This window comes from Liolophura sinensis, chromosome 6, assembly GCF_032854445.1.
Source record: "Liolophura sinensis isolate JHLJ2023 chromosome 6, CUHK_Ljap_v2, whole genome shotgun sequence".
Lineage (NCBI taxonomy): Eukaryota > Metazoa > Mollusca > Polyplacophora > Chitonida > Chitonidae > Liolophura > Liolophura sinensis.
The window spans coordinates 17,909,443-17,922,475 of record NC_088300.1 but is presented as its reverse complement, the minus strand read 5'-3'; the positions used below and the strand labels follow the sequence as shown (position 1 = coordinate 17,922,475).

Below are 13,033 nucleotides of genomic sequence, written 5' to 3'. Positions count from 1 at the left end.
ACGGCAGGCACTGCAGGACATAAAATTGTAAGTTCAAACTTCGTTGATGTTCACCTTATTTGGCGCTTGACAAGCTGTGTGGCGAAATGCACCTTTCTTATTTCGCACCACTGGCTTTTGTTAACCTAACAATTTGCATGTGTGGTTAAATGGAACAATCATCAAAAATGTATTTTGTCAGTCATGTAGCGAAATTTGGACACCGTATAGCCTTGAATGACTAGATTTTTTAAATATTTGTACTGGCGCTCGCATATGCCTATAGACACTGTACTGCATTGACCAGGTATTGAATCATTTGTGAAATATGCACCCATATCGAGTTTTCTAGCTTTGCGCTTTTCTCCTGATGAGTGTTCGAAAACAGTGACCCAAGCAGAAATAGTAATAAAATACATATTTGATAATCAATGCACCAGGAACCTAATTCTTTTCTTGTAAGGCTGATGGAACAAATTAACCCATGACATGTTACTTTGAAACAATGGAACGATATTTCAAAGCGATGAAACAAAACGAAGACAAGTTACTGCGAAGATAAGTTAAGAGATGAAATAATGTTGCTTCGCTGTGTAGATCGTTCCATTGCTTACTTTGTGCTTTTTATGGGCTTCGGTACTAACCTATTACCTTCGGTACTAATCTATTACCTCATAGTCCTGCTGGAACACATATTAAGCTGGCTGAGGATAGGTGAGAGAGAGCACTATTTACTGCACAGAAACCAGTATTAATGCTGATGATTGTGTGTTAAAAAGTACAGGATCTAGTCTTTCATTTATCTTTTAAAACATTCAGGAACCCTTGCTTGCTGGTTGAAGGGCTGGCTGGCTGCATCTATATGATTTTTTTACCTATAAGGTGGTGTGTTCAAATTCAGCTCTTGAAGCTTCTGTTTCGACTTTTAGTCCAGACGCTGTCAAGCTTGTAAGAAGTGGTTGTGTACTCCTGCACTTTCATTTCTTCTGCCCATAAACACTGTCATACAAGAATTCTTGAGTATAGCGTTAAACACCAATTTGAGATAAATCCAAATTTTTGTAAAGAGACAGTGTTATTGTAGGACTAAGTTCATCATGAAAACAAAGTTAATTTAAAAAATAAGCATGAAACTAACAATCAATGAACTATGTTCTTTCATTATGTTTGAATTTGCAGACCTGAATGATGAAAAGTCTGTACAATATTTGTTACCCATGTCTGTGTGCAATCATGCGAAGAGAGGTTGGAGGCTGGTTCAATGCTGGCTGGAGTGCCTTGCCCATGTCTTCTCGTATGCTGTCCAGCGTCCAAGAATTTCAGAAGAAGATTACTGAGGAACTGGTTACAGAGGCTCAGGTTCAGCTAAAAGAAAACAAGCGGCCAATGGCTAATTATCTCCTTGATAAGAACATCTCAGGTAAACATGAAACAAATCTGTGGCCATTTAAAAAAGTGGACATTGAGTTTTGAGGGAATGATGCTAAGGGTGAAAGTGAGTAAAGGCTGTTACAAAATGTTTTTTGATTAACTCAGTACTCCATTGATTTGACAAAGCATTTCAGAATGCCACATTTCAAGTTTCATTGTACAGTTCAGGCAATTTTCACCAAATTAAGGGTCATGTTTACAGCAATGCTTGTCTACTCTCTGTTGCAGACTGTGTGGTTGAGAAAGTCTGTGATTTATTACCTGATGAGACTGTGGTTTTGGAATGTAACCCAGGTAAACATTGACAGAGATCATTTCTTGGACATACACTGTATCACAGAAATTATCATCAGAAATTATATTGAAGGTAAAGAAAATGCTAACGTGAAGTACATGTCAGATGAAAGACCACTAAACGTTGTCAATAAAAATAGTTCTTTTTAGTTCTTGTTTTTAATTTTTTCAACCTAGTAAATTACATTTGAAAGTTTGAATTATATGGTGGCTGACAGTAAGCTCATCAGAAAAGGGGGGTCTCAAGACCATTGACGTCACATCAGTTTTTTGCCTCTTAACACATATATATTGCTACATTTCATCATTAAACATGAGTATACATGTACATATAGATTTATGAATACATTTGCCGAACGCACCTTGAAACAAACTATCTCAAGCAAACAAATGTGGATGTGATGTCTGATACCATCTGGTTCACTACAGACTACCATAGAATCTGACGTTTCACTTGGTTGGAAAAGTAAACCTGACTATTTTCTTGGCGAGTCTTGAATGGTCTTTCATCTGATATATACTCCATTTTAGTGTTATCCTTGCCTTTAAAATTTTAATGAAACATTGAAGAAAAAAAATGACTGATACATGTATTTGCCCATTTCTAAAGAAAACATGATGGCCTCCGTGGCCGAGAGGGTTAGCTCGCCAGCATGGCCCAATCATCCAGGAACCTCTCACCAATGCGGTGCCTGTGATTTCAAGTACAGCTCATGCTGGCTTACTTTCCAGTCATATGTGAAAATATTGGTTTCTATGCACAAAAGAGGATAACTTAAATATTTTTAAGTACATAAAATCTCAATGAAGTAAATAAATGAACAGAGGCGAGCTCTTTTCCCCCCTTTTCTGATGAGCTTAGTCATTAGAGCTTGAGGAATGTTATAAACTCAGGAGAGTGAGATTATTATCTGTAAAACTAAACACTGCAGTCATTTCTAACACTCTAAACTTAAACAAAATGTCAGAACGAAACATACTATTGCATCATGTTCCTACTGAATTACTACACTGAACTCAGTAAAGTCAATTCTTTGTTTTGTCCTTAAGTCCATATAAAAGTCTCTGTCCAAGAAGCAACATCTTTGATTTGTTCCACCTGTCTTTTTTTCTTCTTCAGGGCTAGGGCTAATGACGCCAGCATTTTTGAGGAGCAGTAAAGCCTCCAAGGTCATTATAGCTGAGGCTCAGGAGAAGTTTGTCTCAGATATGCAAGTGAGTGATAAAATGTTGAGCTTTGGTGGTTTGGTAATCAGTGATAGTAATGGTGATTACCTCTATTAATGGTTTCATAATGAATATCTCCCAGGTGGTCTAGAGGTGCTAGAGACACAGATGAGTGTTGTGTTATGGAGATGAGGTTTGATAATGTTTTGTAGGTGCCATAAAGGTTCTGAAAGTTTCATGGTAAACAGATCATGTTCACTTATGTAAGTCATGGAATTCGTTTCAGTGCTTGGATGAAGATACCAGGCAGTAGCAGTTAACTGCAAAGGTGTGCTCATAGATATACAGGTGATAAAAAGGTGATTTGCACACGTGGTATGTAACTGTCAAAGGGATACATGATACCGTTGTCCTGGCTGCTCATGGTATTGTGGTAAGATGTCCTGCAAGTGCTATGATTGACATATATGTATATACAGGTAGAGAGAGAGAGAAGAATGCAGAGGTGCAAATAATATTGTATTATGAACATGACACATTTTACTGAGCCAGTTTGAGTCATACCAAAACTTTAAAAATGGTACTTGCTTGTGCCTCTCTTGACGCTCAGCATTGACAAGATAGTTCAAGGAAACATGACTGGTTGGCCTGGTGTCAGTATAATGTGACTGGGTGGGGTGTCATGTCTGGTGTCTGTGGCATGATACTTCAGTAGTGGCAGCACTTTGTCGGCATGGGCTCAGAAGACGCAGTATACACACAGAAGTCAGTGACCCTGGAGAAATACAGCCATTCCACAGCCACTCCCGTGACTCTACTGTTCCTTTTCTTTATTGTTTTCTTATGCTACTTCAGGAAATAAGGGAAGATTCATCCATAGTATATTTTTCTTGCAGCCCTGTAAAGGACCATCATTGAGGGGTATACGTCTTGCCTAGCTAACATGGCAAGTGGCAAAAATGGTAAAGACTAACTGTGACTCTCGTGACAGCTGCGATGAAAAAATCCTCACTGCTTGCACATTCTATCTAAATCGTAGTCTTACAGTGGCACCAACCAATTTACCATATGCGTTTGCCTCATCAAATTGTTGAAGATTTGCAAGATGTAAAAGGGGAAAAATGAACAGCTATGGGTTTTTACAGATTGTTGATCATGTGTGACTCCCATGACAGAAAAATATAACGCCGTGATAAATGGCAAAAAAACATTTACTGAAAGCAAATTTGCTATGTATTCTACCTTGAAATAATCACATACTGATCTGTATATAATTCTAATGCCAGATTAATCAAACACAGTGTTGTACTGCTCTGTTGTTTGGCAAGTCAGAATTTGGCATTGTACAGAGGATATCTTCAATGCATTTTCTATCAAGTTTATCATCAACTGACATCTGGCAGGGCAGAATGACACAGATATTTTTAGCTAGGTATCTTTCATATATTTCTCTGCCTTCTAACAACCAAAATGTTAAGATAATTTATTCACAAAATGTCATCATAACAGAACGCCATGTAATTATAAAAGATAAAGTGGAGTTCTATAAATTAATCGCAATGTGAGATTGAATATTACTGGCTCAAAGTTTCATGAAAATTCTTCATTACCTAGATGTATTAATACTTGACTTTCATAGATTTAAAGGGGACTGTCACGTAGATTTGAGTGCCAAAGACTTTTCTACATGTACAGTATAGATTAGATGAAGTTGCACTTCCATTTGAACTCTCCATTGATTATGGTCAGTTGATATCTGTAGATTTGAGTGGTGAATAGCATGGTGGTCATATTGTATTTCCTGGTGTATAGCTGATTGCAAAAGCATTTCTCCAGTACGAGGTAGTACCATGTAGTGTTCGTACCATATTTCACATCAGTATCACATGCTTCCAAGACAGATCCCGCATTGCAACAATTGACCATGAAAGGTGCATTGGTTTAATTTTTATTTACAGCAAATGTTAAATTACCCAGTGATGTAAAACATATGTTGGTTGAAACTTTAGGAAATGATGTTCAGGAAAAACATAGTCTTTTTGTGACTGTAACAGGTTTGAATTAGCTAGCAAACAACTTCAGGTACCAGTTTAGGGTAATTTTACTTCAAAATATGAAGTCAATAGTTCAGAGGGTCTGGGCTGTAGTGAGCTTACAAAATTTAATAAACAAAATGATAATCCAAACGAGAACAATTGGTGTTCCGCAGGATTACCTGATGTCATTAAGATGGAGAAGGTCTGCCAGCAACCTGTGAATGGTCCTGGGTCCTCCCACCATAATGCTGGCTGCCGTCATATAAGTAAAATATTCTTGAGTATGGCATAAAACACCAGTCAAATTAATAAATAAATCATTAAGGTGCATCAGAGAAGCAGTTTTTGCAGATGCTGAAGAATGCACTATTGAAACTATTTTTAGGTCACCTTACAAAGTAAGGAGATGTATTGTGAGAGGGGGATCAGATATTGTTTATGGCTTTGTTGATGTCGGTATCCTGTTTGGTTAAAGTTTTTGGCCAATCATAGGGTTGCAGTGGCAATCCATAGTATACGGATAGCCAATCATCGATAGCGATTTGCCTATCAAAGACCAAGGAAGTCTCATAGCGCAACATTTTGCTCAGCCATTCACAGGGTTACAATTGCTCTGCAATCCGTATGCATACGATGAACGTTGATTGTTGTGGCAGTATAATAATTTTGGTCTTTCTTGTTGATTTGATGGCAAGGTCTTAGAGCTACATAATTAGAGGATAATATCTGTATATGACAGTGTCAATCACTCAACCTTTTTGGGGGTTTATAGGTCAATATTTGAATGTATTACATGACTGGAACATTATGCAGTTTTACAAACAGCTCACTCAGGTGAGCTACCGACATTCTTTGAATGCCTTGTTAAATTTAATTCATCTTTCGCGCATGTTTTTGTACTTTGCAGAAATATAATCTTTTCAACATTTTTACGTTTCTAAAAAAGCTGATTCTGTCATTGTAGAAATGGAGAACGAAGGTCAGTAGGTTGAGAGTACATGTAGAAAAGCTGAACCTGTTTACAGCAAAAAGACCTGAAGAAAAGGAAACCTTGCAAAGACTCTTACGTCTTGTGAAACCCAGAGAATGGAAAGAGGGTAAGTCACTGACTAGGCTACGTCCCTTCGTACAATTGTGAAAATAATGGTCAGATCACTGAAGCAATTGGCCTGTTCTCACTGATTAACCATATAACTAACAGTATTCGTAGAATAGCGTTTTTTATGGAGATATAGGTTCCAGTTGAACAGGGATTTTATGGATTCCCCTGCTTTTTCCATTTGTTGGGGCTTTATAACAGTATAAATCTGTTGACAATGCCCGTGTGGCTGCTTGTGAAGTCTAATCTTTGTTCAAGTTGTCTTACACTGGTATAGTGTGCATGGTGGTTTATCCTGGGCACTCTGCTTTCCCTTCAAACATAAAACGGACCATCGTATGAGTGTTAAATTCTTGTATTTGGCGTTTAAATACTATTAAGTAAATACATGTAATTAAATAAATAAAAAAAAAGCAGTGATGTCAGGGATCAAGTTAATATTGCCAGCTTATGTGGCATCACTTCTGTTTAATTGAATGTTGTTTTTGTGCACTGAGAACAATTTGATTAGAAAGCATACGTTCTTCCTAGCCACCAGTACATTGTATGCGCACTATATAGCATGTAAATGTGCCAGGTGTAGTACATGGACAATTTTGGACGAGTAGTTTTGACCGTAGATGAATGTTTTCAGCATTACATACTGTACATATATAGCCCTTTTCACTCAGCGATTTTCAGCTTTAAAGTTGTAAGTTTTATGTCACGTAACGTGCGGATTGTCGTGGGTTTCCACAGGGCTCTGCCTGGTTTCCTCCCACCATAATGCTGGCTGCCGTGGTGAAAAGTGAAATATTTTTGAGTATGATGTAAAACACCAATCAAATAAATAAATAAATAAATAAATGCATGTCACATGACATGCAAATATGTGGGAAACCTTTATGATGAGCTCTATTGTTATAAAATGCTGTACTGGTATAATGATTTCAAGATGCACGTCCACAAATGTACTTTACATGTACATGTACCTGTATACCATCCAGTGGAATGACTGTCAGTACCAGATACAGTATTTGTGTGCCATCTTGTGGAATGACTGTCAGTGCCAGATACAGTATCTGTCCACAATCCAGTGGAATGACTGTCAGTACCAGGTACGGTATCTGTACACCTTCCAGTGAAATGACTGTCAGTACCAGGTACGGTATCTGTACACCATCCAGTGGAATGACTGTCAGTACCAGGTACAGTATCTGTACACCATCCAGTGGAATGACTGTCAGTGCCAGGTACAGTATCTGTACACCATCCAGTGAAATGACTGTCAGTGCCAGGTACGGTATCTGTACACCATCCAGTGAAATGAATGTCAGTACCAGGTACAGTATCTGTACACCATCCAGTGGAATGACTGTCAGTGCCAGGTACAGTATCTGTACACCATCCAGTGAAATGACTGTCAGTGCCAGGTACGGTATCTGTACACCATCCAGTGGAATGACTGTCAGTGCCAGGTACGGTATCTGTACACCATCCAGTGGAATGACTGTCAGTACCAGGTACGGTATCTGTACACCATCTAGTGAAATGACTGTCAGTACCAGGTACGGTATCTGTACACCATCCAGTGGAATTACTGTCAGTACCAGGTACGGTATCTGTACACCTTCCAGTGAAATGACTGTCAGTGCCAAGTACGGTATCTGTACACCATCCAGTGAAATGACTGTCAGTGCCAGGTACAGTTTCTGTACACCATCCAGTGAAATGACTGTCAGTACCAGGTACGGTATCTGTACACCATCCAGTGGAATGACTGTCAGTGCCAGGTACGGTATCTGTACACCATCCAGTGAAATGAATGTCAGTACCAGGTACAGTATCTGTACACCATCCAGTGGAATTACTGTCAGTACCAGATACAGTATTTGTATGCCATCTTGTGGAATGACTGTCAGTGCCAGGTACGGTATCTGTGTACTTTACTTGTAGATCCACCCCTCAGTGTGGTGGGTGTGGTACCCATGGTGGTAGAGGGCATTTTCATGACCAGACTGCTTCACTCCCTGGCAGCTAGAGATGGGCTTTTCAGTGTGGGCAGGGCAGAATTCTATCTCTTCCTCTCAGCACAACAGTTTAGGGTAAGTGTACTATATAGTGATGGTGGTTATGAGTGATTGGGTTGTGACTGAATGGTTAGTTATGACACTTAAAATTTCCTCAAATTTCCTCCATGACTAAGTTGCTCATTTTGCCAGATTTTTGGAGTTCTATTGAGTTTAGAAAAGTGCTTAGAGAGGTGTTTGGAAGGTAGGATGATATCCTGCTGGGAAAATGTAAATTTTCACACTAGAAGTAATATCTCATGACATTTAATTGCTTCCAAAAATAAAAAATGTGTGGATTCCACCACTGTTTATATATGTGACCTTAGATGGTTTTCATAGTTACATTTCTAAAGGTCACACATTCAAAATTATTCACGAAGATTCACACACTTTTCAGTATTTGCCACAGAAACTGATTCGGACTCTGACTCTCCACCATTGTGGAAACTTACTCTGACTCTCCACCATTGTGGAAACTGACTCGGACTCTCCACCATTGTGGAAACTGACTCTGACTCTCCACCATTGTGGAAACTGACTATCATGACAAATATGTATAAATGAAGCCAGTCATTACAAAGCAATCAAGTGAATAAATACATAAAGAAAATGAGTCAATTAATGCTTGGATGTGATACCAGGTAGATGTACTGTACATGTTTGTGAATTTGAAATGGCGCCTCAGGTCGATAGTAAATACAGTACAACTAGGATAAATTCTCTCAGTTAATGTAAACATGGCTTTATACAGTCATACTTTTGGAAGTAATTATGAATAGTACTTTATTTATTACAGTACATGTATACAGTGGAATGTTTAGATATCAGCCAGTCATTTGTAGTACTGACATCTAAACGATACTTGAAATTAAAGGTCTTATTCTCCTCATAAACATCCTGGTATGACGATCAAAAGCTCATGGAACCTTTGAAATTTACCTGGATATACCTTAACTTCTTCACAGTTAAAAAGCCATACCAGAGATTTGTGGCAAAATTTAATATTTGATAATCAAATAAAATTTTCTATATTTACAAACATCAATTATTAATCAATCAAATTGTTGCCTTTCACTAAGTAACAGATTCATACTTATACTATTTACGGTGTTAAAATGATTCTGAAGTTTGAAAAAGGTGTAATATGATTGGCTTTATAAAATATGGAGTAATGTTACAGATTTTGGATGGTTTCTATGTACACAGAGGAGGCTCTTGATATTTTATGAACTGTAATTATTTGTACTATTCTAAACTACATATAGCAGCAGAAACTTGATGGGAATAGCGCTGATCGATGCCAGAAGTCTGTGGTATAGCCTCTTTAACGGCATTTTCAATATTGAGATAAATGTGTTGGGTATGTTTACGGCTTGTTACGTGAAGTTAAACTGTTACTGTCTATTGTGTGTTTACAGAATGTTGACCTGGCTTTCCCCACTTCTGACAGTCGAATACATCACATGTCCTCTATCCTCTACAGCTTGCTATTTGATACTACCTATTTGATGCAGGTAAGCATATGTTGAGACAGTAACTGAAGTAGAACCCCAGCACTAGACCTTCAAAACTGCACATAGATGTTATGTTTCTTGATTCAATTCTGATCGTTTAAAATGTCGAAAAGGGAAGATAAACGGCAGAATTTGGTGAACAAACATCAGAAAATCTACTCCACTTTGATTGACCTTGTGACGTCTCAGCGGTACAATCCTTGCAGGCATGTGAGGCTTCTCTATGTGTACAACACAGACGGCAGAAAAAAACTGCTATACTTTTACAACTAATTTTGAAATTATTCCATGCTCAAGGGTGGCATTGCCCTTGCAGTAACACAGAGCATTGTACTGTGAAGAGTCCAGATTTTCACATGCGAAATGCAGAAGTTTACCTTGAAACAGCAGGCTGTAACACGAACTGTAGAGAGCCGCTAGCCATTGCCCTACAACAGCCACAGAGCTACAGAGCGGCCCTCCAGTTCAGACCTTGCCTCCAGGCTGCTGTGCACGCATGATAGTCCACAGCATGCTATACCTTGGAGCCCGTAACTGGAACTCAGGCAGAATTTAATTTGGCATTTCTATGTGTTGTCAATCACTGTTTCCATTATAATTCAAACCTTGTTTATTTTTACCGGTGATATTTTTAACATATTTTTAACATATATATAACATAAAAGATAAGCTTAATTGTTACTTTCACCAGTGTAGATGGACAGACCGTTGTCATCAGTGCAACTCATAATCAGCTGGCCCGACTGCATGGATCCTCGTGTCGTAGCTGGTAGGCCTGTCGTTCGACTTGGCTATAAAAACTATAAAAAAAAGTTCTCCGTGGGTATTACCACATTTCCATTGATGTCCAATTCATCCAATTCACTTACGTCATCTATGGTGGCCACTATGTGACCAAAAATTGGTCATCATATCACCCCCTCACTATGCTGTACACGCTTCTCCAGGATGTAATGCAACTCCGGTATCTTTCATAATGTTTGTTGTAAAACTGTTTCACATATATGATTTTCAGGGTGCTAAGTAAGAAGTGTACACGTAGGGGTAATTGTAGATTAAGTCAAACGATAGCTTCAGGAAAAGCACTTGGTGGGTAGGCCTAATGCATGGGTTTGTCAGTGCAGGGCTGTGCGGCCAACAAGATAGGCAGACAGACCAACTTTAATGCGGTTTTTAAAGTGGATTTAGTTAAAATAATATTTTTTTAAATGTAGTTTACATACTAACATAGCAAAAATGTTGTGTCTAGGGAGCATTTAATATGAAAATAAAGGCGTTGGGGTTCTGCTTTAAGGGATCACCTTTATGTGATTTGTGTCATATGTTGTATTAACAGGTACTTGCATTGTTGACCTTAACATTATTCCATCTTATCTCACATTCACTGTTATACATCTCTGTGTATGGACATCCTGTCTGCAATAAACACATTATTATATTATATTATTTGGCATAAACTTACAAGAAAGCTGTTGTAATGAGCCAGATGGCTTTTGTGGGTGGGTGTATGGACATCCTGTCTGCAATAAACACATTATTATATTATATTATTTGGCATAAACTTACAAGAAAGCTGTTGCAATGAGCCAGATGGCTTTTGTGGGTAGTGCATCAGGATGCATAATCATAAGGGATAAACCAAAGCAGGGTCATCTATGCGTACTCTACAACCTTACACACTTTGATGACAGCCTAGAATTCAGCTCAGTTCAGTTTTTCACATGCACTTTTCAAAGTTTTCATCTTGATACTTTTCCTGATCCCTTGTAAAGTCAGGCATTTGCTGAAATTGGCTGAATTATGCTGGATTATGGAGAGTCACAAAACTTTAACATAGTAACCTGGTGAAATGATGCATGGGTTTGTTTTCTCGCACATACATGTAGTGTGTAAATTTCAGCCGCAGTCATCTTGCTTATTCTCTCTGTTTCCTCCACAGCCATATTATGAACGAAAAACTGATGCAACCAAATAAATAAAATAGTTGTCCATGAAATTTATTTATTTATTTAAAATGTGTGCAATTAGCTTAACATTTATTCATTAGTTCTGATTTTGGTCAGGCTTAAAAGTGTGAGACTTTAGTTAGGTCATCCCTAGGCCACATGCACTTTAAACTTGTAAATCTTGGTAGTTTCCTGTCATGTCATGTTGGTTAGTCTGATGTAAGAGTAACTGGGTGAGGCATCATGTCTGCTGTCTTTGACATAGCAATGCAGTGGGGCAGCACTATAAATGTATACACCAACTTGCGAACAGGAAACACCACCTGTAATAGTGCTGAAATAACGTTATAACTGATGCTAAATCTCAGGACAACACAAACCATGAAATATCACCACCAAATTTAGAAAAATACCTTATATTCCTTGTACATATTGTATATGTCATGCAAACCTAATCCCATGGATATAAAGATTTTCTGAAAACGATTTTTAAGACTGGGTAAGATTTGAATCAAATAATTTGATAAACAACAAAAAGTACATGTAATGAAAGGGAAGTATTTTTAAGCTTTTCCTGGAGTACTGATATGATAAAGCACAATGACATCTTTGTTTTGTACATTTTTTACAGGTGGATAAATCGTTGTTCAGCCCTCCTATTCCTTCAAGGAGGCGAATGCTTGTAGTAAGTATGCCTGGTTCATGTAGCTGAATTGATCGATTTGTTTATGTATTCATTTGATTGGGGTGTTATGCCATACTTAAGATTATTTCACTTATACGACGGCAGCCAGCTTTGTGGTGGGAGGAAATGGCGCAGAACCCGGGAAGGTAACCTTTCAAGTCCAAAGTGAAAGGAAAAGACCTCGTAAAATTGAAGTAGGCACCACTAAATAGAGCACTTAAAACTATACATAAATATACTTGCACTTATTTTTTTTAGATTTTTGTGAAACAAGTTAAAGGTGCTCAAACATGTGAATTCTAAGGTGAACTTTATGGACCATCTACTGTCAGAGGTTAGGAACTCTGACGTCACAAGAACTCTTTTTTACCCGTGAGTGAAAGATTACTGTAATAATGTTCCCAAAATTCCCTTCCTTCTGGTGAACGTCAGGAAAAGATGTTGATTTGACTTCAGAGTTCCTAGATACTATCAGTATGGCTCATAAAGCCCACCATAGTTTTCAAATATCTGAATGCCTTTCAACACTTACTTTAACTAACGGCGACCTCATTGGTGAGAGCCTCTTAGGTCATTGTGCAGCGCTGGTGTGCTTACCTCCTCGGCCACGCGTAGTTTAATGGAGTAAAATTTGGCAACATTGTGCTAATAATATAAATACATGCACGTGTGACATTTTCTGTCCAACAACTTACACACAAGCTATTTATATTAGGTTAAATTTCTGTAATTGGGTTATTTTCTGTGGTAATGTGCATGTGTATTATTTACTTAATGACCTTCATGCTTATGAATGGAGACAACTGCAGACCCATGGGAAGACACTTTGGG

General features: G+C 38.1%; 1 protein-coding gene across 1 annotated transcript in view; it reads left to right on the top strand.

Annotated features, from left to right (window-relative positions):
• Nucleotides 1–2,843: 2,843 nt before the first annotated feature.
• Nucleotides 2,844–13,033, top strand: part of LOC135466479 (mediator of RNA polymerase II transcription subunit 6-like) — a 59,781-nt gene continuing 49,591 nt past the window's right edge. Inside the window, exons 1-6 of the transcript XR_010444122.1 lie at nt 2,844–2,919; nt 3,768–3,833; nt 5,872–6,004; nt 7,942–8,090; nt 9,476–9,571; nt 12,149–12,202. The gene's annotated coding sequence lies outside the window, so the exon portion shown is untranslated. The remainder of the gene's footprint in view (nt 2,920–3,767; nt 3,834–5,871; nt 6,005–7,941; nt 8,091–9,475; nt 9,572–12,148; nt 12,203–13,033) is intronic.